Source organism: Solanum stenotomum, chromosome 2, assembly GCF_019186545.1.
Source record: "Solanum stenotomum isolate F172 chromosome 2, ASM1918654v1, whole genome shotgun sequence".
Taxonomy (NCBI): domain Eukaryota; kingdom Viridiplantae; phylum Streptophyta; class Magnoliopsida; order Solanales; family Solanaceae; genus Solanum; species Solanum stenotomum.
Genome location: NC_064283.1, coordinates 45058569 through 45080980, shown reverse-complemented (window position 1 = coordinate 45080980; position 22412 = coordinate 45058569). Strand labels below are relative to the sequence as shown.

Genomic DNA, 22412 nt, shown 5'->3' with positions numbered 1-22412 from the left:
TTGACGTTGATCTTGGTATTCAAACACACAAATTTTAGACATAAAACTTATTAGATTAAAAGAAATTTTCAATTCTGCCGACTCACCTAATTCAAAGATAAGAGGTGTAAGTAGTTGTTTTTGTAGCCGCGGAAGCATGTACTACAAAATGGTAGTAGAGAAATATATAAATGGCAGTAAATCAATTTATGAATGAAATACACCTATATATACAGAAGTAACATTACGTGAAAATTTGACTTCTTATGATTTTCATTTAGCTAACAAAGGATCAGAACTTGGAAGCACACTTTCGTTTTTGTCGTGACTCTCAACTTCAGACAAAGACAATGTATTTTTTGAATGTTGCAAGAGTCAACACCTCTATGTATAACTTTTTTAGCTAGCTGTTTGTGATTGAAGTAGTTGTTTATCCCGTGATGCAACATGAAGCTCGATTTCAAGTACTGCGGTCATTGGAGAAAATTATTACTTATCAGTAGTATTACATAGAATATCCAATTAGTTCCAGAAAAATAGAAGATATTCATTCATAAGATGACAATGTTCAGACACTAAATTTAGATATGCTCAAAAATGACATTTCATCTTAAATTGAGCTCTACACATGATTGGCCCTTTAAAATTTAGAGTGTGTCATGCCGGAGGCACGACTGGAAGTTTGTTTTATGAAACTAAACAACCAAACTAAATCTTTTGGGCCAGTGTTAACCATACATATATCAGCCAGTAGTAGATATTATTGTTGAATAGATAAGTAAGAGATGTAGTGGCACCTAATGAACATATTATGACAAGGAAGAGCTCAGATTGTGTTTATTTGTACTCCGAACAATCTGAATTAAAGGGTTCAACACCTCTAAATGCCCCAATTATTATGTTTAGATGGTAGTTTTATCATGATATATGAATCCTTGAGTCGATTTCTTTTGGTTATACTCTGCCAAGCACAATATTTGTATTAGCTAGAACTCTACTCTTTATATTTGGTTGGAAATGTTCCCCTCTGTCCTAATTTGGTTATTTCATTTACGATATCAAGCAAAATAAAAGTATAAAAGAATACATTCAGGCGAGCTACTTGGATTGAAGGATAATAAATCCATATCAGACACACACATTCAATATATATGCTCTAGCGATATAACTAATGATTAGAAATACTTGGCCCAAATTGATGTGTAAAATCAAAAGTCAAATACAATTATTGATATGCATGCCCAGAAGAAGAAGAAGAATAACAAGGGACACGCGAGATAAACTGTGCAAAAACTTCTAGTATAGCCATAAGAAAATCGGGCATTTTCTATAATACTCAGAATTCAGTAGTAAAATAATGAACATTGATGAAGCCTCGGAGAATATATTTTTTTTTATGTCAAGGAAACCCCACAGCCGTTACCGTTTGGGTGCGCACAGGGTAAAACCCTTGCTTCTATGCAACTAAACTAATCTAAATCCCTGAAAATATATGAAACGACACCCATCACTGATCTCTTGAGACCTCTTAGAGAAGTGTCCATGAGATATGTAAGAGAAACCCCAAACTCCAGCAACAAAGTAGCAGTAACATGGAGAAGTGAAAGTTGAAAGAAGATGTCCACACAAATATAAAGATTGAGCATGTGTCGCGAAATGAACATAATGAACTGGTGGCATGAGATTTCTTTTCTAATTGTAAACGAACCAAGCCAATCTCTTAGATATTATTCACTCTTTGTTCGTTTGAATTGGAAGCTTTCTTCAGTATTCATGTTTTGCAAAAGTCAGAGCTCATTAAAACTTTAATGTTCGAAGAATAGTCATTTATTCTGCAATCATAAGTAGACTGACCTTTTACAACTCTTTTGATGGCATGGATGGTTGAATTTTTTCTATGGATTCAGATTCAACACATGTTGCTTCCTTCTCTACGTCACTGGTGCTCAAATACTTGAGCTTTTTGTGTTCATAACTTGTCTTTGTTTGTCTTTGCCCCATCATCACATAAAAAAATGTATGCAATTTATTCTGCAATTGCAATTTAAACGTAGAGATAACACTGAAAATTAGATACCAGTCGATGAACTCCAACGCTTGTAGGTAAATAGGATTTATGCATATTGACGAATTAAATACAATCTATAGTGGTAAACCTGTATATGCACAATCAAGCCAGTGAGTCAAGCACAAACACACAAACAAATGCTCATATAAGTTATGTACTAAGAGCACACATACACACTCATATCTGTCTGACACCACGAGAGGAGCTGCAACCCAATTAAAAGCTATATAAAAATCTGCAGTAGTTGTTCAATATTGATCAAATTGCATCTTAGCTTCTCGATGTGCTTTCTATAAAATTGATTACTTCATCAAAATAGACATTGCAATAGATGTTCGATATTGGTCGATACCTAATTAATGTACAGCTACAAAGTCTACATCACTTTGGCTAGATGTTCCTTTTCTGATACCCTTTTTCTTTTGCTTTTTTCTCAATTAGGAACAACGTGTGTGCTAGGCTCCAGATTCTCAATATATGTGTTGCATCTCGATGTTAACGCATTAACATTGAGAAATACATATTAACTGAATACAACTTAACTAAGAATCAAATGAACAAAACAAAATCTAATCGATCAAAAATAGTTAAATAAGATGAGAATATGTAAAAGACAGAAAATAATGAATCACAAAAAGGAAAATGCTGTAAAATCTCTAAACGACTTATCAGGGGAGGGAAATCATCGAAAACGACTATCGACTGTCATATACCAAGTCTGCACTGTGCCTTCCCTCCCTGAGCCATCGCTTCCTCCCGTCAGTCACTCGCACAAGGGTAGGTCTCGAGCAGTAGTCGCTGATGAAGAAGAAGATAATGAAGCAAATTGGAATCCGCCCTCATCTGCGGCGACGGCCTCGTGGTACCAGGGCTGACTATGAGGAGTATGAGAGAGCGATTCGACATGATCTTCGAAAGAAGCAAAAGAGCAGTACTAACCTTTGAGAATTCTGCTCAAAGAGCTTTTCTATATTCTCATTGAATTTTTCCTAATCTAAACCTAAGAAATTGAGACAAAGTAGAAATGATCTCCCGTGGCTCCAAAAGAGCTTCAAGAGCTCACAAGATTTCTGGTGAGATTCCTGTTAACCTTCCCAATTCCCAAACCAACAACACGTAAAAAGTTAAAGATAATTTTGAATTTAATAAATAAGAAATCAGTATCTCATGAAAAAAATAATTAAACCCAGAAACTGGAAGGAAAACCTCATAAATTTACGATTAGAATGAAAACTGACCTCCAATTTCGGTAGTCAAATATAAAATTTCATCACCAATTGATGCAGCAGCTCAGGAGTTAAATCACTCTTCTCAAAATTTCCATCAATTTTCTCTTCCTCTCCGAAAATGTAAAACCTCTATTTCTAAGTCTCTTATTCTCTTTCTCCACCAAGAGTGAGAATGGGGAGAATGAAAAATAGAAAAATAGAAACGACCGAAAAGATAAAAAGAACTGACAGAAGAACCAAAGCGAACTAATTTAAAATAGCAGGACGTAAAAGGACACATGTTTATTTAGCTGTGAATAGGGCTCAATATAGTGGTACTATTTTCAATGCTATTGGTACAACATTGTAGAGCTGTGTTGGTACTTCACCTTGTTGGCCTATATATAAGGGTAATGTCTGAATTTGAATGTATATTTGGATATTAAGATGTACATTAACATTTAGAGATCTGAATCTAAATACACATTTGAATATTAAGATATTGCATTAAGATCATAATGTTAAATAATTAAGACTGTGTTTTTCAACATTAGAATGTACAAAAAATAATAAATACAAAATTCAAATAAAATACTAAATTGATCTAATATTATATCAATAAAATATTTTAAAATTTGTATATGACAATTGATGGTGGTAATGATTAACAATGGTGATTGTGTATGCCAATTTCGGATGGTGTCGACTGATAATGGTGGTTGTGGGGTACTATCATATAGTATAGTGGATGGAGGTGGTGGCGGCTAATAATTAGAAGTGGAGTGATATCAATAGCAAATGGAGGTGAATGATGATGGCAGTTAGGCTGAAATGGTGGTTGTGGGTGATGGGTGAAAGTAGGTGGTGTAGCGGTGAACTGTCATCTTTGTACAAATTCTTAAAAAGATTCTTAATGACATTAATCATTTAGACCCATTAATTGGTGTAAAATAAGAAAACCAAATGCACTTAATGATTAAGATTCAGGCCTTGCAAACATATTTAATGAGATCTGAATGAATAAGATTAAGACCTTCCTTAAGTGCAAACAAATGAGACCTTACTTTTGATCGTATAGTAGAATTTAAGGATACAAAAATATCAAAAATCTCTGGAGGCTGTATATATCGGAAAAGACTTTTACTTTCTTACCTTCTTGTACCGTACTCCAATTTTCCTACAAACTCACTTCATCAGAATCACATTTTGTTCTTATCCTGCTTATGTATCTTGCCGTATGGAGAATAGAATCTATTTCAGATTAGGGGGGGGATCCTATGACCTTACAGAAACCAAATCAACATCTGGAATCTAGTATGAATGGCTGGAGAGTGCAATCTTTTATATGAGAAGGATGANGAAGAACCAAAGCGAACTAATTGAAAATAGCAGGACGAAGAAGGACACATGTTTATTTAGCTGTGAATAGGGCTCAATATAGTGGTACTATTTTCAATGCTATTGGTACAACATTATAGAGCTGTGTTGGTACTTCACCTTGTTGGCTTATATATAAGGGTAATGTTTGAATTTGAATGTACATCTGGATATTAAGATGTACATTAACATTTAGAGATCTGAATCTAAATACACATTTGAATATTAAGATATTGCATTAAGATCATAATGTTAAATAGTTAAGACTGTTTTTTTCAACATTAGAATGTACAAAAAATAATAAATACAAAATTCAAATAAAATACTAAATTGATCTAATATTATATCAATAAAATATTTTAAAATTTGTATATGACAATTGATGGTGGTAATGATTAACAATGGTGATTGTGTATGCCAATTTCGGATGGTGTCGACTAATGATGGTGGTTGTGGGGTACTATCATATAGTATAGTGGATGGAGGTGGTGGTGGCTAATAATTAGAAGTGGAGTGATATCGATAGCAAATGGAGGTGAATGATGATGGCAGTTAGGCTGAAATGGTGGTTGTGGGTGATGGGTGAAAGTAGGTGCTGTAGCGGTGAACTGTCATCTATGTACAAATTCTTAAAAAGATTCTTAATGACATTAATCATTTAGACCCATTAAGTGGTGTAAAATAAGAAAACCAAATGCACTTAATGATTAAGATTCAGGCCTTGCAAACAAATTTAACGAGATCTGAATGAATCAGATTAAGACCTTCCTTAAGTGCAAACAAATGAGACCTTACTTTTGTTCGTATAGTAGAATGTAAGGATACAAAAATATCAAAAAACTCTGGAGGCTGTATATATCGGAAAAGACTTTTACTTTCTTACCTTCTTATACCCTACTCCAATTCCTACAAACTCACTTCATCGGAATCACATTTTCTTCTTATCCTGTTTATGTATCTTGCCGTATGGAGAATAGAATCTATTTCAGATTAGGGCTGGGGGGGGGGGGGAATCCTATGACCTTACATAAACCAAATCAACATCTGGAATCTAGTATGAATGGCTGGAGAGTGCAAGATTTTATATGAGAAGGATGACCTTAAGCAGAGGACCTCTGGTGTGGTTGTGCAGAAGAATAAATGAGGCATTAGACTTAAAAGGGAAATCCATCAAGTCTTGGAAACGCAGAGATCCGTCCACATACATTTATTGCTCCTTGAAGTTCAAAAAATATTGCATATTTATTTCAATTATTTCAGTTACTGAAGAATCCAAATCAGTCATCATTCTTCCAGAAACCGCATTTAATGAAGCTTGGGAGGGACTAATTAAGAAAATTGAAAATTTTATTAACAAGCTACCGGAGAAAAAAAATTCAATTACAACAAATAAGGATGAGTCTAACTGGGGAGAAATAGGTGAAGGGAGTTACAAAGATGTGATGCACAAGAACAAATGGACAACACTTGAACATACTAACAAATCAGATTCAGTAGCAAAAGAAGTGATCGGTGACAAAGATCCCCTGATAAGAAGCTTGGTAGGCAGGTTTTAGGGATGCGACGAGATCCGCATTCACAACGATGTCGGAAGTTGGACTCAAAATACTTGGAAAGGTATCTATAACCTTTTTTGTTTTTATAAGGTAGCATTTATATGGATTCCAAAGGAAAACCCCATAAAGGTTAAAATTACAAGCTACATCTAAGCTTGGTTAGCAAAAGTACAAAATCTATAGGTACTATAAAAATTGACAGGCTCGACTAATCAGAACAATAGAGTCAGAGGTTTCAGAATAGGCAATCACTCAAGGGATGAACTACAAATATGTCACTTGTTGTATGCAGAGGATATTATTATATTCTGTGAGGCTAAGGCAGAATGACGTAGCTACAACAAAGTGGTGTTAGTAGTCTTTTAGGTTGTTTCTTGTCTGGCTGTCAAAGGGTAAAACGATAGTATTTTCCCAGTAACGGAAGCACCACAAATATAGAGTTTGGCCATCATTCTAGGGTGCAAAATTGAGAATTTCCCAACTACTTATCTCGGCCACTGGGTAATAGTCATAGAGAGTTGGAAATTTAGGAAGGGATTGTGGAAAAAAATATAAGGAAACTAGCCAATTGAAAAGCTCAATATATATCTCTTGGTGGCAGCCTGGCAGGATCACTCTAATCAACTCAGTCCTGGATACTTTACCAACTTATGAAATGCCTGTGTTCCCCATTCGTTCTAGGGTGGAAGAAAGACTAGATAAGTTGGAAGATAATACCATCATGTCTATGGTGATATCCAAAACTGTAACAACTACAAGGGTATCAAATTGCTAAGTCATACTATGAAGATTTGGGAGAGAGTGGTGGAGATGAGGGTGAGAAGAGGGGTGTCCATTTCTGAGAATCGGAAATTTTGGATTCATGCCGGGACGATCGACTACCGAAGCCATTCATCTTATGCGAAGACTGGTAGAAAAATATAGAGAAAGGAAGAAAGACCTACATATGGTGTTCATTGACCTTGAAAAGGCCTATGACAAAGTACCGAAAAATGTCCTCTGGAGGTGCTTGGAGGCTAAAGGTGTCCCGACGATTTATATTAGGGTGATAAAGGACATGTACGGTGGAGCCAAGACTCGGGTTAGAACGGTTGGAGGAGACTCAGAACATTTCCCAGTTGAGATGGGGCTGCACCAAGTATCAGTCCTTAGCCCTTTTCTATTTGCTTTGGTGATGGATGAGTTGACGCGGTCTATTCAGGAGAAGGTCCCATGGTGTATGTTATTTGCGGATGACATAGTACTGATTGATGAGACGCGGGACAGAGTTAATGCGAGGTTGGAGGTGTGGAGACAAACGCTGGAGTCCAAAGGGTTCAGGTTGAGTAGGACCAAAACAGAATATTTGGGGTGCAAATTCAATGATGCGTTGGATAAGGCAGATGTGGAAGTGAGACTTGCCACACAGATCATTCCTAAGAAAGAAAGTTTTAAGTATCTTGGGTCTGTAATCCAAGGAAGTGGAGACATCGACGATGATGTCACACATTGCATTGGGGTTGCTTGGATGAAATGGAGGCTTGCCTCTGGAGTCTTATGTGATAAGAAAATTCCACCTAGACTTAAAGGTAAGTTCTACACAGTGGTAGTTAGACCGGCCTTGTTGTATGGAGCGGAGTGTTGGCCAGTTAAGAACTCACATGTTCAAAAAATGCATGTTGCGGAGATGAGGATGTTGAGATGGATGTGTGGGCACACTAGGAGCGATAAGATTAGAAATGAGGTTATCTGGGAGAAGGTGGGAGTGGCCTCTGTTGTGGACAAGCTGAGGGAAGCGAGACTGAGATGGTTTGGACATGTGAAGAGACGGTGCGCAGACGCCCCAGTGAGGAGGTGTGAGGGGCTGGTTGTAGAGGGTACGCAGAGGGGTAGAGGTAGGCCTAAGAAGTATTGGGGAGAGGTGATTAGACAGGACTTGGCTCAGCTTCACATTACTGAGGACATGACTCTAGATAAGAAGGAGTGGAGGTCGCGTATTAAGGTTGAAGGTTAGTAGGGTTAGCGTGTTGTCTTTCCTTGCAAGGGTATGGGTTGTTAGCATTTATAGTAGTCCTAGCCTTGCACTTGCAGTTCTTGTCTGTGATACCATAGCCTTATGTTGTTTACTGCGTTTCACTTCTCACATTATTTTATTGATGTTATTGTCTCCTTTGTTGATTATATACTATCTTTCTTATTGGATGTTATGTTGTATACACCGTTTTCCTCTCCTTTTACTTGGATTTGATGTACTTGAGCTGAGGGTCTTTCGAAAATAGCCTCTCTACCTCCACGAGGTAGTGGCAAGGTCTGCGTACACTCTACCCTCCCCAGATCCCACCTTGTGGGATTTCACTGGGTATGTTGATGTTGTTGTTGTTGTTTATGGTGGTCAATTTGGAAGAAAAGAAGCAATAGATGTTTTGAGGGTATTACCAATCTTGTTCAGACAGTAAAAAAAATTGTTTCAATACATTATACTTTTGGTGTAAAGAAGAGGTACAAGTAGATGAACGATGAGTATATTTTAAGTTGCTTTTGTAAGTATTTAGCTTTTTCTTCTTCTGTTTTTTCTCTTCCTCGTTTAATTTCTGGGCACATCTTTTAAAGGTTGTCGGCATAGCCTTAATGTTGAAGAATACAAAATCTGCAAGGACATATATAACATACCACATCACGCAAGTGAGAGGTTATTGTCGGAAAAAGTTAATGAGTTCACCATCCAAAGCACCTGCCATCTCCCCAAGAGCAATGAACCCACTAGCACATTTCAGCAGGTATTTTAAGGACATGAAGTATATGATTCATGCATATCTGTAGAAGTAAAATCAACAAACTTGAGGTTACAGTAGCCAACATTAAAGATGCAAATCTCATTCATCTAGATTTTCCAGTTAGTAAAAGCAGATTAAATCACTAAAATGAAGTCAAATGTCACAAACCGTTAAATAGTTAGTCACAAATTGATCACGCAGGAAATGGGCTATTCGAGGAAGTAAAGATACCTTGGTGCTCCAGGTATCTTAGAACAATTTCAGCAACCTCCCTGTATATTGACATCATGAACTCCCCTGTGTTCCTGCACATTTTGGTGATAAATTAACTCTTATCATATCACAAGCAGAGATAATAGTGGGTCCAAATCTCATAGCATATGACTTGAGCATATTACATTATTCTTTGTGAAGGAGACTAAAACAAAAGGCACATAAATGCGTGAAACTAAAGTAGTTATGGAACATATTAGCATAACTAAATACATGGCACTACAACAAAGAAAAAACTGTCCTCCAATAGCTAGCAGAGGTACCTCGACCACCACTCTCTTCATGCAGCCATCCATCACCTAAGAACCTTCCCTTCACCCTACTAGCACCTCAAAGACAGGCAAACCGCTTCGTCACAAACCAACAACTATCCTAGAATCTTTTTCACTTTGAGAATTGTTTTTATCTTTTCACCAAAAGTTATTTTCAAAACATTATTTGGTTATGCATTGGAATGATTTTTTGGTTAACTTTTTGAAGATGGGGTTTTCAAGTTTGACATCAGTGAATATTTCTTTCAACTCATTGAACTTCAACTTTTTGCAAGTGCGATACATGTCCAATACAACTCCAACTTCAAAACTTCTTTTTAAAGTTTCAATCAAATCTATGTCCAATAGCCTACTTAACCATTCAGGACCTACATCCAATATCTCATGCTAAATACTGTATTTCGGGATCTTTCAAGATTAAGAGTAACAATAGCTAAGAAGTCCCAGAAACTCTAAAGAGAAAAGACAATCCAGCTATGTTGAAGTTCTATAAATTCTTTAAACTTATTCCTTCTTTTTATTTCTGAGAAGTAGAATTTTGAAACTAGTCATGGTGGATAACTTTATGGCCTTTCATAATACTGAAACAAAAAAACCGACTTGCACCTGTTCTGAAGGCATGATACACACGACTCACTATACTAAAAATAGGTTTCTATAGATGACTGAAACCCCAGGTAGCCCCACAGATCATAATCAATCAACCTATAGATCACAAATGCATTCTAGATACAATCTATATGTGACTACACCCTCCTTAAACACTACACAATGACTCATCATTTCCAACTTTCCCCACTTTTCTTCACTTTTCAAACCCATGCACATTCCACCCTATTTTTCATTTTTTCTTTTCTTATTTTCACTCTAGATACTTCACATGCAGCCATTTTCATCTTTTGGAGGATTCAAGACTCATTTATTCATTTTCGTTCTTTCTTTTGCAAAACTTTTTCTTTCTTTAAGACTTTCCACCCATCCCTCAATTTCACTCTTCTTTATATTTTCGTTTTTTTACAACATGCCCTCATGTGGTAAGCATCCCTTCAATGAATTGCCCATAACACCCACAACTTAGGCTTTTAGCCTCAACTTTCACAACCTCAAGTTCAAGAAGGGAAGGGTTCGAAAGAGGGTTACCTTTTCAAAAAACGATAAGGCTTGTAATGTGGTTGCCACTAAAAAGGATTAGGCTCAAAGGGGACAACTAAGGATATATTTAGTACAAAGGTGAGATTTTTAGGCCAAGTGGACTTCAAGATATTTTTTTTGAAACTGGTAACTTTATTGGACTTCAAGCTATTAAAGAAAGTCTCACATCATTTCTCCAACCAAACTCATTCAAGACCAACCGGGCAAGTTCTAGGTGACAAAAGCAAACACAAGGCATTATACAACAACTCACCACACATGGCCTGTAAATCAATTAAGACAGTTCAAAATCTTACTTCTTTTTGAAAATACAAGTTGCATTGAACATTTTAACCGCTAATGAATTAAAAGTTACAAAAAGATTTATAGCAGTTGTCCCAAAATCACTCATAACTATTGAGGCAACCTCATGCATCTATTCGTGAACAACTACTCAGACCTCACCACAATCAACACCAATAAAACACTCACAAGCAATCAACGATTTACCATTTAGAAAGTCGTCATGCTCTATCCATCATCGGGCATTGTCAATCCAAATCTTTTTATCAAAATAAAAACAAAGAAGCTACAAACTACAAATAAAAAATTAAAATAGACCAATCCAACACAATATCAACATAAACATTCTCAATATCAAATCCTGACAAGGGCACACCAATCCATAACAAAGAAAGAAACGTACTTCCGACAAGGGCACAATCACTATAAGCAGAAATAATCAACAAAATGACTAGAAGGGAGGCACCCCCAACTGAAAATGAAATTGTGTTCTCATAGTGCAAATATAAAAAAAGAACACGAGGGACTCCCTAGACTTTTTGACCAAGAACTTTACTAGCAAGGACCAAGATTTTAGGATCACGCTTTGTTTCAAAAGCAACGTGAATGTAATTGGAGAATTGTGCCACTTTTGATGCATTTTCACTAATGGTGACATCTATTAGCTCGTCAATAGCCCTCTATGCTCCCAGATTTTCAGAAACTTCATGACTATCAAGAAATATGGTAATGCGTTCATATATATGATCTATGAAACAATCAAAAAAAGACATAAAGGCTCAAAAAAAATTAGAGAATGCTCCTAGACAAAAGTTTTGAGGAAAACACCTAAGGTCCCTTATGGACCTCAGGACACCTATTCCGGTGGACCTCTTCCATCAGAGTCTTCCCTCTTCTTCTTTCCAACTATTTGAAATTCTGGTATCTTGTCGAATATTTCTAACCAACCTTTGTTTCTTTCTTTCCCCTCTAATTCCTCCATTCAGGGTTAGTTTTCTTTATTCTCCATCTCACTACTACAGTGATCATGGGGGATAATATGACTAGGATTTACTTCAATGCTGGATTCAAATCTTTTGACATCATGAGATGGATAACGAACACAACAGTCTAGTATGAATGGGTTGATAGAAGCCGCACACTGATGAGAAAGACAGAAATGAGCAACAACACTATGGAATGGATTTGCTTCACCTTGGAGGAAGCTTCGAAGGACCAAAAGAAATTAATCCAGAGATTTAAAATGTCGAAAAAGGGGGAGAGCATTTTAATACCAGGAAATGAAATGAACACGGAAGATACATGGGCATTCTTTCTTTAAATAAGGGGTGAGATCAATATTGATTATTCCAAAGACAACATTGAATGCTGGTTGGTGTGAAATTGCTCATAAAATTGAAGGGTTTATTAAATGCCCAATGAAACAGGAAGTGGTAGGCCCACCCACGTTAACTGAAGTCAACTACTCTTATGTTAAGGCAGTTGAAGACAATAAATGGTATCCAAAGAAAATGGGAGAAACATAAGTTAGAGAGAGTAATAAAAATTTATGTTAAACCAGGAGCTGAAGAGATAGGGATGCTAAACAAATGTCTGGTTTGGGACTCGGAAGATGAAAGCAAGGAGGGACCTACATTGAGTGAGATAAGAAGATGGTCCTCAACCACCTGGAAAATCATCTTTGGGGTAAATATCTACTAGATGAATATTAGAATATTTTTGTTCGAATTCCCCAATAGATTCATGGTGGACCAGATTGTACAACATCAATGGTACTGGCAGAAGAACAAGCTCAATCTCAAGTGGTGGAGCTCGACAGATGGGTGTACATCAATCTCTAGAAGTCCAAAGGAAACCTGGATTAGAGTTGTTGGAATACCACTATAGTTGTGGTCGCACAAAGTTATCTAGGAAATTGGAGAAGTGTGTGGGGATAGTTGGCTACGGTGGAAGAAACAAAGCTCAGGAACCACATGAAGTGGGCTAGAATTCTGGTCGCGAATGAAGGGAAGAGTATTCTGAAAGAAGTAGCAATTTCACAAAATGGCCTCAAGTTTTACATCCCTATCTGGTGGGAGTCAAAACCCCGATTGAAATTTTGTCTGAATTCGTCGAAGGTAGCGCCGGAGAAGATGATGGATGGCATTACCCAGCAAATCCTATTACCCAGCGGACAAAGCAGAGTTTGCTCTATGACAAAGTACCAATATCCCATGCTTTTAGGGATTTGGTTGACAGAGAGCACGTGGGTTATTTAGAGTTGACAGTTGGAGGTAAAGAAAAGTCACAGTCATGTGCACAACATGTGCAGGGTTTTAATGAGAAAAAATCCAAGGAACAATACACTCTGAACCCAGCAAATAAAAAGTTAATTGGGCCGAACTCAACAACCCACTTTATTTACAACAATTTAAATGAATTTGGGTCCATATTCTCAATAAAAGATGACTTCTATGAAGTGTTTCTTAGCACCCAACAAGAACAAACTGCTCCAGTGGATACGCAGATAGCAGAGATGAGAACAGAGGATGAAGTAATGGGACTACGATGGAAACTAAGGGGGGAACTTCGCAGCTATCAAAGGGGTCAGAACATCTTGAAAATTCAGCGAGAAAGGGTAACAAAATTACACAAGGGACTATAGATTTAATAATCCAAAAATTCTGTAGAAGAAATAGAAAATTGGGAGGTGGAGGATGTCGAGCCTCTTTGCACTCAAACTCAACTAATGATACAAGACAAAGAGAAGGAGACTTCACTATAGGTAAAACAAAACATGGTTAGGGAAAATCTTGGGTGCAGACTTTCAGGGTCACGAAGAGGAAGCTTTGGAATTACTTATTGTTGCAGGTAGATAGTAGCAAAAAAGTAAGAAGAATGGAGACATGCAATATTCAGGAAGACAAGAATCAAAAGTGCCCAGGAACTCAAAAATTTGGTGGCCTTTGATGTAAAATTCAAAAGCGGGGCGGAAACAGGGCCAAGGGGAGAGATAACCACAATAGTTCTTGATGCGATTCAAACTAATTTCATGGAATGTGAGAGGATTGAATTGTAGAGATAAAAGGAGGCTTGCTAAAACTTAAAAGTATGGTGTTTGATTGGAAAGCAGACATTTATTGTTTCCAAGAAACAAAGTTGCAGGGGGACATTACAGAGTTACTAAACCAAATTTAGGGAAATATATGGATCAAATATGAGTACTTGGAGGCCATTGGAACAAGAGAGGGTATATTAATGATGTGGGATATCAGAATATGGAAAGGAGAAATTCTCGAGATTGGTTCATATACCCTAACTTGCAAGTTTGAAGCTCAACTCCAAAGCTTCTCGTCATATTACTAGGGTGTACGCACCAAATTGCCACATTGAAAGACGATCAGTATGGGAAGAGATTGGTGATGTCAGAGGTCTATTCTAAGGGCCTTGGGTTGTTTGTGGTGATTATAAGTTAGTAGGTTTGTGACATAAAACAGGAGGAGTTGTGTTAGAAGAACTCTACGGATGAGGGAATTTTCAGATTTCATTGAAGATATAGGGCTAATTGATTTTCAAATGGAAAATGCAACATTCACCTAGTACAAAGGGGACAACAATGAAGTATCTTCCAGAATAGATAAAGTCCTGTTTTCAAAAGAATGGGATGAAAGGTTCAACGAAGTGAAAGTAATCCCACTTTAAAGGATTATTTCAGATTATGTACCATTAGCTCTACAAGGTGGGACCTGGAACAAAAATAAAAGGTATTTCAAGTTTGAAAATTGGTGGCTAGATACTGAGGGGTTCACAGATAGAGTCAAAGACTAGTGGAACAAATTAAATTTTGGGGGGAAATCGGACTATCTTTTGGCTTGTAAAATGAAAGCCCTTAAGAATAAACTTAAGGAATGGAGCAGAGAAATTCAAGGAAATTTAGGTTTTCAGAAAGAAATTGTTAGAGAAGTTGGCAGATTTGATTCTGTGGTTACAACCATGATAAACTACAACCAGGACTTTATCAGAAGAAGAATCCACAAGGAAATGTGAGGTGCTAATGGAATATGAGAATCTAATCAAAAAAAGAAGAAATTGCTTGGAGACAAAGATCAAGAACCCTATGGTTGAAAGACGGGGACAAAAACACCAAGTATTTCCACATAATTGCAAATTCCCACAAAAGGTATAATAACATTGATCAATTGGAGGTATAAGGTGAGATCACACAAGATACAAACAAAATTGTAAAAAAAAAAAGGTAATCGAGTTTTATCACGGACTTTACACAGATAATTACTTAATTGCAATATGCAGATGACACACTCATGTTTTGTGGGGAAGAAGAACAACTCAAATATCTGAGAGTAATATTGGTCCTGTTTGAAGGAATCTTTGGGTTGCATATTAATTGGAGAAAGAGTTTTCTTTATCCCATTAATGAAGTACATAACATGGAGGCACTAAACATAATCCTAGGTGGACAAGTTGGGGCTCTCCCAACTACATACCTTGGGATGCCTTTGGGTGCTAAATCAATGTCTAAAGAGATCTGGAGCAGTGTAATAGAAAAGTGTGAGAAGAAATTGGCTAGATGGAAGGGTCAATACTTGTCTCTTGGAGGAAGAGTTACTCTAATTAACTCAGTCCTAGATACTATGCCTACTTACATGATGTCTTTATTTCCCATTCCAGTAGGGGTCATTGACAGGTTGGATAGAATCAGAAGGAAGTTCCTATGGCGGGAAAACAAGGACAGGAAAGGTTACAATCTGGTAAAGTGGAATGATCTGATAATAGAAAAAATGTATGGGGGTTTGGGTATTAAAAATCTGCAGAATCATAGCAAGGACCTCAGAATGAAATGGTTGTGGAAATATGCTAACGACAAACATCTGTTATGGAGAAAAGTCATCAAGGCCAAGTATGAAGTAGAAAATAGGTGGATGACATAGGAAGTATTTTCCCCATATGGAGTGAATTTGTGGAGATCTATAAGGGCCTTGTGGGATGATTTCAAGATCAAAACCAAGGTTAAGGTTAGAAATGGGGAAAAGACAAGTTTCTGGGGAGATAACTAGCATGAGATGGGGATTCTAAAGAATATCTACCCAGATATCCACAACTTAATGTTAAATCAGCAAAGAACAATTGCAGGAATGTGGACACCTAATGGGTGGGAAATCAGTTTCAGAAGATAAGTAAATGACTGGGAAATCACAAGAGTTGCAGCTTTCCTTAACACTATTGGCCAGTTTAAAGGAACACAAGAAGGGGAAGATGAGCTTAACCTTCAGGGAAGGCAAATCATACAGATGGTTGAATAGTCACAATCAACAGAATGCCAACTGGCCCTGGAAAACTATATGGAAAGTGAATATACCTTACAAGGTATCATGTTTTATTTGGCTCCGATCTAAGGAAGCTATCCTAACATAAGACAATCTGATGAAAAAGGGGATGATTTTATGTCCGAGATGTGTTTTTTATGGAGAACAAGCAGAAACTGTTCGGCATTTATTCCTTCACTGCAAGATCACATGTCAGCTTTGGAGGCTATTCCTAAACCTTAAAGGTTTCTCCTGGACTATGCCAAGAGGCCCTTCAAAGTTGGGAAGAAGTTGGGGTTCTGGCAAGAAGCAGAAGTAGGTGGAGAATCATACCAGCCAACATATGGTGGACAATCTGGAAGTAGAGAAATGCTAGGTGTTTTGAGAACATAGAAAATAATATAGAACAGATCAAATTGAATTGTATTTTAATTCTATGTTTTTGGTGTAATCAGATTCGGTCTAATGATCCTGTATCTATTATTGGTGTGTTAGCTTCATTATAGACATGGGATCATAGGATCTGGATTTACTGGTAATATGGCCGTAGTACAGCCCATGTACAGATTTGTTTCTATCAATAGACACAAAGTTAACAGTTTCAAAATAAATAAAAAAAAAAGCAAAACCTTCTCCACTAAGATCCCGAGCTTCTACCTCTACAAGATGCCTCAAAGCCAATGCAGACCCATCCTACCAAAGAAAATAAAATAAGATTTCTGGCATGGTTCACAAGCAACTCAAGTATTTAAAAGAGAACTTTAGACGAGGGAACTAGGAAGAATGGAAAGAGGCAGAGAGAGCATCCAATAGCATTCAAACTCAAACATCAACATTCGGAAAAAAAAGAATGTTATATGATTAAGACAGAAATCAACATCAAAAGACATCTCTGCTAACCCTTCAATAAAAAATAAAGCAGGAAAGGTGAATGAAAACAAACACAAACAAAACCTGGATATTCACATAATTATTCAAACCAATAAGTTCGCTAACATGATTGATATAAATTTAAAACCAGGACCTATCCATCTCTCTTGATTGATGGAGGGGAAAGTGAATAAGAATAATTAACAAGAGGCATATAAGAGGAATCTTGTATACAAAACAGTGAACAATCACTTCAATATCATGTTATGATACAAAACTGCATTAAAAAAAATCATATAGAAACCCACAATAATAATAGAAGTTGTGTTAGATAAAAATAGTCGTCCTCTGATCCACCTTGGTTACCTTCTAAGGCTGAAACAGAAAAAAGACTTAGGAGTATATCTGCTGATCTTCTTCCACACAAATCCAAATAAAAATAAATGTGCCCTAAAGTAAAGTGCAGCATTCTGTGTTCTTTCTATTTCAATCTCCTTTTTACTTCCTGTAAAATTGAGGAAGGAAAATAAAAAAAGAACACTTTATCGAAAAAATAATAGAGAAAGGAACTTAAGATGAATGTTTCAGAAAACTCCATCCGAGACTTCCTGCTAAAATTGAGGAAAGAAAATCAAGAAAAAGAAAAAAAATGAAGAAAAGAACTCAAGATGTACACCCTTCCTTAATTTCCCTCAATCCTATCAAAATCAAAATCATGTCTGGTTCCACTTCCTCACCAATTCACTTCCATTTACAAAACTTCAATTCTTTTCCAAGTAAAATGCATGTCCGAAAATCACAACTTCAAATATTCAAGTTTCAACTTCAGAATCTCTAGTCAAACGAGAGATAAATATCAGTTCCTTAGACATTCAGCAGATCACAGCAATTTAACACAGCACAAGAGACTCTGAAATACTTTCCTACAATGAAATTAAATAATGCATTGCAATTCGATAGCAAACCTTAGCGGCTCCCCGACTGCGAGAAGAGATCCAATTATACTATTAACAGGAGCGATTCTCCGCGATCCATCTTGGGTAGCCTCAAACATTCGATAATACCTGTCAGAATCACCAATTTAAGAGTAAATGCCTTGGAACAAGAAATTTGTGACTGATACATTCTATCACATATTGATAAAATGTTAATGACATTTTTTGAAAAACTATAAGGGAGGAGAGAGAAGTAGACGTACCACTGAACACGCCGTCGTGCCTCACGCTTTTCAATAACAAGAAGGCAGGCACGCAATGTCTAAACAACCTTCTCCCGAACAGCCAACATTGGATACACAGAGCAACCCAAATAGCATCCACAAACTCCGACACGTGAAAAATTGAAGACGGTAGAAGCATTTTCTTCCATTGTTTTGGTTCCTCTAAAACAAAGCCAACAATCAAATGGTGCTAACCTTGCATGTTCAACATTTTGTACGAACTCTCCATTTCATTTTCGTGCAAAATCACATCAAAAAGCAACAATTATAAACTAAAAGCCAAAATAACTACGAAAAAAAGACTCAAATGAGTAGAAATCTACCACAAATCAACACCCCAACTTAGAAAGTTTGTTTTTCATCAAGTCAAGAAAGTCAAAAAACATAAGAGATTCCTATTTCAAGATACACCACAAATCAATTTCCATTTCTCAATTAAGCACAAAGGTAATGGCGTCGGTTGGTAACAACAAATAGTCCACATGAAAACTTTCCACAAAAGAAATCCTCTCATTCACATGAAACATTATAAAAAATCAAGAATCATTTAAGTGACAACAACTCAAACTCAAGAAATGACTCAACTCATTAGCTCACTTGACTCAATTAAGAATTTTAAAAATCATTAATATTTCAACTTGCATGCCCTCACAAGAAAGAAGTGTCCGAAACCACACATACAAATAAACAAGACGAGGACAAAGATGCAACACTGGCACTCACAAAGAATCATCTCATGCACACAAATGTCACCTATATTTTCTATCAATATTGACTCAACTCCATTTGGTTAGAAATCTCCAAGGACTTTGTTAAGCTTGTAATATAGGCTCAGGGAAGGTTGGGATATCATTTAAGTATAAGTGACTACACCCTCTTTGAACACTACACAACTACTCATCATTTCCAACTTTTTCCACTTTTCTTCACTTTTAAAACCCATGCACATTCCATACTATTTTTCATTTTTTCTTTTCTTATTTCCACTTTAGATGCTCCACATGCAACCATTTTCAACTTTTGGAGGATTCAAGACTCATTTATTCATTTTCATTCTTTCTTTTTCAAAACTTTTTCTTTCTTTAAAACTTTCCATCCATCCCTCAATTTCTCTCTTCTTTATATTCTTTTTTTTACACCATGCCCTCATTTGGTAAGCATCCCTTCAATGAATTTTCCATAACACCCACAACTTAGGCTCAAGTTCAAGGAGGGAAGGGTTCAAAGGAGGGTTACCTTTTCAAAAAGGATAATGCTTGTAATGTGGTTGCCGATAAAAAGGGTTAGGCTCAAAGGGGACAACTAAGGATATATTTAGTACAAAGGTGAGATTTTTAGGCTAAGTGGACTCCAAGATATTAAAGAAAGCCTAAGATCATTTCTCCAACCAAACTCATTCAAGACCAATATTTCAAGACCAACCGGACAAGTTCTACCTGACAAAAGCAAACACAAGGCATTATACAATAACTCACCACACATGGCCTGCAAATCAATCAAGACGGTTCAAAATCTTACTTCCTTTTGAAAATACAAATAGCATTGAACATTTTAACTGCTAACGAATCAAAAGTTACAGAAAGAGTTGTAAGAGTTGTCACAAAATCACTCATAACATGCTCAACCTTTTAAAAACGGAGAGGGATGCTCAACACTATTCAGGCAACCTCATACATCTATTCGTGAACTACTCAGACTTCGCCACAATCAACGTCAATCAAACACTCACAAGCAATCGATGATTTACCATTAAGAAAGTCGTCACGCTCTATCCATCATCGGGCATCATCAATCCAAATCTTTTTATCAAAACAAAAACAAAGAAGCTATAAACTAGATATCAAAAACTAAAATAGACCAATCCAACACAATATCAACATAAACATTCACAATATCAAATCTTGACAAGGGCACACCAATCCATAACAAAGAAAGAAAGGTACGTCCGACAAGGGCACATTCACTATATGCAAAAACAATCAACTAAATGACTACAAGGGAGGCACCCCCAACAGAAAATGAGATTGTGTTCTCACAGTGCAAATATCAAAAGAGAATACGAGGGACTCCACTAAGATCACGAGTTTCTTCCTCTACAAGCTGCCTCAAAACCAATGCAGCCCCCTCCTACCAAAGGAATTAAAATAGGATTTCTGGCATGGTTCACAAGCAACTCAAGTATTTAAAAGAGAACTTTAGATGAGGGAACTAGGAAGAATGGAAAGAGGCAGAGAGAGAGCATCCGATAGCATTCATACTCAAACAACAACATTCGGCAAAAACAGAATGTTATATGATTAAGACAGAAACCCATGTCAAAACACTTCTCTACTAACCCTTTAATAAAAAATAAAGCAACTAAGGTGAATGAAAACAAACACAAACAAAACTTGGTATTCACATAATTATTCAAACCAAAAAGTTCGCTAACATGATTGATATAAATTTAAAACCAGGAGCTATCCATCTCTCTTGATTGATGGAAGGGAAAGTGAATAAGAATAATTAACAAGAGGCATACAAGAGGAATCTTGTATACAAAACAGTGAACAGTCACTTCAATATTGTGTCATGATACCAAACTGGATAAAAAAAACATATAGAAACCCACAATAATAATTAAAGTTGTGTAAGATAAAAATAGTTATCCTCTTTTGCTTACCTTCAAAGGATGAAATAGAAGAAAGACTTGGGAGGTATCTAAAATCATGAACAGTCTTACATCCTTAATTTCCCTCAATCCTATTAATAAGAAAATCACGTCTGGCTCCACTTCCTTACCAATTCAACAAATGATTAAAGAACAACATCAAGATTCCTTGAAATGCTCCAACTCCACAATTTTCAACAAAATAATTGAAAGAAAGAGAAGAAATCAAAGAACCTTAGGATTGCCTCTGGTGCATGAGTCAGCAAGAACTCTATTGGTAGAAAAGAAACAATAGACATTTTTAGGATAGTACCAACCCTGTTCAGACAGTCAAAGAAAAATGTTTCAATACATCATACTTTTGGGTCAGAGAAGTAGACATATCATTGAACACGCCATCTTGTCTCACGCTTTTCAATAACACGAAGGCAGGCACACAATGTCTCAACAACCTTCTCCCGAACAGCCAACGTTGGATCCCTCAGAGCAACCCAAATAGCATCCACAAACTCCGGCACGTGAACAATGAAGACGGTGGAAGCATTTTCTACCATTGTTTTGATTCCTCTAAAACAAAGCCAACAATCGAATGGTGCTAACCCTGCACCTTCAACATTTTCTAAGAACTCTCCATTTCATTTGTGTAAATATGAAAAAAAAACACATTAAAAGCACCAATTATAAACTAAAATCCAAAATAACTAGCAAAAGAGCCTCAAATAAGTGGAAATCAACCACTCATTAATCCCCTCCCCTCCCTCCCCCCCCCCCAACTTAGAAATTTTATTTTTCCTCAAGTCACAAAAATAAAAAACAGAAGAGACTCTTATTTCAAGATACACCACAAATCAATTTCCCTTTCTCAATTAAGCACAAAGGTAATGGTTTCGGTTGGTACTACAATTAGTCCACATGCAAACATTTCACAAGAGAATCCTCTCATTCTCATGAAACATTTTCAAAAATCAAGAATCATTTAAGTGACAACAACTCAAACTCAAGAAATGACTCAACTCATTAACTCTTTCACATGCTCACTTGACTTAATTAGGGATCTTCAAAATCACCACTTTTTCAACTTACATGCCCTCACAAGAAAGAAGTGTCCCGAATCCACACATACATATAAACAAGACAAGGGACAAAGATGCAACACTTACACTCACAAAGAATCATCTCATGCACACAAATGTCACACCATAGGCTTTCCCATATTTTCAATCAACATCGACTGAACTCCATTTGGTTAGAAATGTCAAAGGACTTTGTTAAGCTTGTAATATAGTCTTAGGGAAGGTTGGGATATAATTTAGGTATAACCCTTCTTGAACACTACACAACAACTCATCATTTCCAACATTCTCCATTTTTCAAACCCATGCACATTCCACACTATTTTTTATTTTTCATTTCTTATTTCCACTTTAGATGCTCCACATGCAACCATTTT

The 22412-nt window shown here is 36.6% G+C and overlaps 1 long non-coding RNA gene across 2 annotated transcripts; it reads right to left on the bottom strand.

Moving 5' to 3' along the window:
• Positions 1-33: 33 nt before the first annotated feature.
• Positions 34-18973, bottom strand: LOC125856656 (uncharacterized). Of its 2 annotated transcripts, none has more exons than XR_007445547.1 (7): positions 18292-18973; positions 18059-18157; positions 17460-17598; positions 16853-16916; positions 9173-9246; positions 228-446; positions 34-141 (listed from the first exon to the last, which is right to left on the bottom strand). It is a non-coding gene; the product is annotated as an uncharacterized LOC125856656 (long non-coding RNA). The 2 variants fall into 2 exon arrangements; XR_007445546.1 differs by having other exon boundaries at positions 16881-16916.
• Positions 18974-22412: the final 3439 nt, after the last annotated feature.